Genomic DNA, 4,401 nt, shown 5'->3' on the forward strand with positions numbered 1-4,401 from the left:
ATTCTCTCCTCTGGAGAGAAAAAGTTGAAACTTTTAAAGTTTTCTTTTTATTGTTGCTTCAATTGTGTAGCATTTCCAAACTTCGTATGTATAATTGAGAAGTCTTTTTGAGTTAGGCTGCTCAAGTGGTTCTGACGAAAGAAAATCATGTCCACGCTTTGCATCTGAAACCTACATTTTGTAAACATGTTTCTTTTTTTTTAAAAGATTGTATTTATTTCATTTTCTTTTCGGCTTTTTGCAGTATTTTGTAAAGCCCTTTCCCAAAATGTAAGGACCTCAGGTGCAGTAAGAGGATCCCACGGTTTTGTCTGGGAGAAACCCAAGGTGGTTGTTGTAAAGTCGGAATCCCATGTTTCCGGGAGCCAGATGGGTGGGGACACCTGCGGGCATCAGCCAGAGGTTACACCCAGAGGTTACATGCAGTGGGATGCAGTTGATGAGCTATGTTCTTAAATTTTTTCTTTGGCAATAATTTTAAACTTACAGAGAAGTTTCAAAAATAGAGAAGAGCCCCTGAGACCCTTGACTCAGATTCATCTATTATTATTATTTCATGTGTATGTACGGGTTACTTTTTCCTGAACATTTGAAAAGGAGTTGTACATGGTCACTCTTTACTCTTCAATAACTCAGTATTTCCGAAGAAAAGGAATATGGTCCTGCAGACCAATAGTATAGTTACCAACTTCGGTACATGTCACATTAAAACAGGACTTCTGTTTCACCTACGGCCTGTAATTCATTCTGTCATCCTCCTGCCCAGCGTTGCTCTCCCTCCCGCCCAGGATGCGGGAGCCGTCCATCCCGTACTGCCCCCCATGTCCCCTTCAGTCTGGAACAGCTCCTCAGCTTGCTCTGTCTTTGAGGACATTCATATTTCTGGAGAATACAGTTAGGGGCCCATTTTTATAGCCCTTCTGTTCACGTGGGAATTCTCTTTTCAGAGCTTACCTTTCTCAGACGTTGATGGTGTTTCTCAGGCGGCCAGTCAGGCTAGAATCGGGCCGTATGTGTCAATGCCGCAGATGCTGAGAGGTGCAGAGAAGCCTTTCTGAACCATACGACCTCTGGCAGGAAAGCCGGAATGGATGGAGGCAGGGGCTGGTGACCAACCTGAGACTAGGCTGACTGTCCCCCTAACCTCACGTACGTGTGTATACGCACGCACACCGTCGAGACCAGGCTTAAGATAGCGCAGGAGTGGTGCGTTTCTGCCTCTTCCATCCTGCGTCCTCCGTGGGTGCGCCTGAAATCTCTTCTTCCCAGAGACCCCAGGTCCACGGTCTGGGGGGATGTCTGTCGCCAGAGCAGTGCACTGGAAGCCGAGCAGGAGGGCAGGAGGGGCCCGGCAGACGGAGCTGCACCTGCTCTGCCCGCCGTCGGAATGGGCCCCGGCAGGGCGGCGCGACAAGGTCTTGTCAGCTGATTTACAGGTGGAGCTTCTCGGTCCTGAGTCTGAACGGACAAGCTGCTCGACGTCCCGAATGTTCACATCGCGCCAGATCCAAGCCCCGTGCTGCGGTCCTCGCATGGTGGTTGTGAGAGCGCCCATATAATCACCTTGCAAGTGATAAAGCGTGTGCGTACGTGACCCTTGCTTTACTGTCGTGGGCTATGGGACCCTGAAAATGAATTCTTGAGGCTCTTAGAGTCCAAGATTGGACTCATCTCCCCTTAAGGAGCCGTTCTCCTCAGCTTCCTGGGAGATCCTTTTGCTTTTGCCACATGCGACCACCTGTCCCGTCCCCCCGCTCGGAGGCACCACCCCTGGGCTGGCACGGGACCTGCTTGCTCCTGTGGACGGCAGCTTTCAGAAAAAGCCAAGCCTATAAGCCTTGAGAAAGTTCCTCCCAGCGTCCTGGCTGTCGTACGCGCCCTTGTTTATTGTCACTACATCGCGAGCTTCAGTATTTAACTTTTACACAAGAAATCCTTGATGGTGAATGTCAGTTGTATATATTACCTACTTTCCTATCTACTCACAAAAATCTGCAATTCAACTCTTGAACTTGATTGGACTTTTCATTTCTTAAGCTTTTTACTTGAACACCCTGCACCAGCAACGGTCCCCAAAGCCTGTCCACACAGAACCTCCCGGTGTGTCTGCATGGAGCTCCTACCCAGCAGTTGAAATTGCGCTTGGAGCCCACTCTGTCTTAGAGCTTTGACTTCTCCTTTCACAGAAATGAGCAGACTTGTGTTCTTTGATTTTCTTAGGACCATGTAAAGAACATGGTCTTACAGATAAAGAAAACGACAGGCAATTAAATTTGGGATTTGCACATAGCTTTATCTGACATAAAGTTACTATCTGTGGTCCTTCTACTAACAAAAGGTAAAACTTTAAAGGAAAAAAAATGTTGCTTTTTTAATAACCTTGCCCTGGGAAAACAAACCAGAGGAAAGTCTGAAAAAAATCTGCATTCAATTAAAAAAGTTTGATTTGGCAAAAATCTAAGAAAGGACAACCGAATAGAAACAACTGAGCAAAAGAGAAAAATATTTCGTGGAAGAAGAGTCACAAGTGGACAGTAAACATAAGAAAAGCCGCTTAACCTTATTTGTGAACAGGGAAGTGCAAATCACAACTACCATGTAATGGCATCTCACGTCCACCGGGTTGGTGCTGAGCATGGATGAGGACGCAGAGTGACAAGAACTCACCTTACCGTGGGCGGGTTCAAGCGCGCGCGAGAGTCTATGAAGCACTTGAAAGCGTGCCCAGCACTATTATTGCCTGGTAAGCGAGGAGCCACCTGGAAAGTCACTTGGTGTTATCTCAGGAAGTTGCAGGGTTTCCCTATGGGGACACTGGAGGCCCCCGCGGGTGCGCGCCCCAGGGGAAGACTCGTGGATGCGCGACTGCTCACAGTGTAGTGCTGGATCCTCGAGAGGAGCCCGACGAGTCAGTGGTCAGTTCACACACTCCAGCTGAGAAGACAGTCCCCAACCGCCCAGCAGCGAGAGAGAGTAAAACACTGTATAAAAGTGAAGGGGCCGGTCCAAGAGCAGAATCGGATCTATGTGCCAAGGTAAGCAGAAATAGGAAATAAGGTTTAAGAATTCATTCATATTCGCCCCGCATCGGGCTCCCTGCTCGGCGGGAAGTCTGCTTCTCCCTCTCCCACTCCCCCTGCCGTGTTCCCTCTCTCGCTGTGTCTCTGTCAAATAAATAAATAAATAAATCTTTAAAAAAAAAAAAAAGAATTCATTCATATTCATATTCGGAATAATTATGAGGAAACCAAAGGGAATTACGAAAAACCCAAATGCGCACTGCTGCCTTGGGTCGGGGGTGGGAGAAGCTATTGAGGGGCTTAGGTGGCGTTGGAAATGGCGGTAGGCGTGTGTCCCGAACAGGGGTTCCCGCTCTTCTGGGGACCGCGTGACACACGCCATGCGTCCGTCTGTGAGACTCTGCACGGGGTTCGTTGTAAGAGAAGGAAAAAGACACAGTTCCTGCTTTCAGGACTGTCGTCCTGGAGTGAGGCAGGAGGGAGGCGGCTCGGTGCACGCTGAGGTCCCGAAGGAAAGCTTGTGCCCCCCTCCACCCAAGGCCCAACGCAGAGCTGACTTTTCGAAGAAAATACGGAACGTCGCAAGTACCTTGACGGGCACCGTTGATTCGTTTTACCTTCTCGCCAGAAGCTCCGCGGCAGCAGACGTGTCAAGGTGAAGAACAGACCCACACGCCTGCTCTCAGCCTCCTCACTCCAGGATGACACGGCGGGGGCCCCGGGCCCGGCGGCCTTTCCTCCTGTGGACTTCACAGGCTGAGCGGCGCCCCGGCGGGCTCGCTCTTCTCCTCGGGGACTCGGACCTCGTAGGCCTGTCGCATGTCTGTCAGTGGAGTCGCTCTCACCGCTCGCACACGCTCAGCATAGGTCTGTCGGTTTGGAACAACGTCCGCAGAAGACAGCCGTTTGAGCTCTGGCGCGTCTTGTGAAAACAAAATGGACCTTTGACACTAGAAACAGTCACACATACACCAGATGATGTGAAACTGGGAAACACTGTAATCATGTGATTCCCAGCTTAATTTTTATTTCTAACTAGTGAATTAATGTTTTATGTAAAACTGATTTATGATCGAGCATTTAAATTCACGATGAACGTGAGTTTGCTCTAGGTCATGGTGTCAGAACGTTACTGTTGTTCAAATCACACTTTACCACACGCACAACGGCCCCCACTTCACAGACACAAAACCAAAGCTCAAGGGCTCAGGGGTCTGGTGAGGTGAGGGGGCCGGAGGGGGCTGAACTCCCAGGCCAGGACTCCAGCCACTCTGCGGTCCCACACAAGCCTGCAAGTCGGCTGCAGTCACAGACCTGTCCCTCCCCTCCCCTCCCCTCTCCTCATCCTCTGTCCCTCCTCTCCTCTCTCGTCATCCTGTCC

This window comes from Neomonachus schauinslandi, chromosome 11, assembly GCF_002201575.2.
Source record: "Neomonachus schauinslandi chromosome 11, ASM220157v2, whole genome shotgun sequence".
Lineage (NCBI taxonomy): Eukaryota > Metazoa > Chordata > Mammalia > Carnivora > Phocidae > Neomonachus > Neomonachus schauinslandi.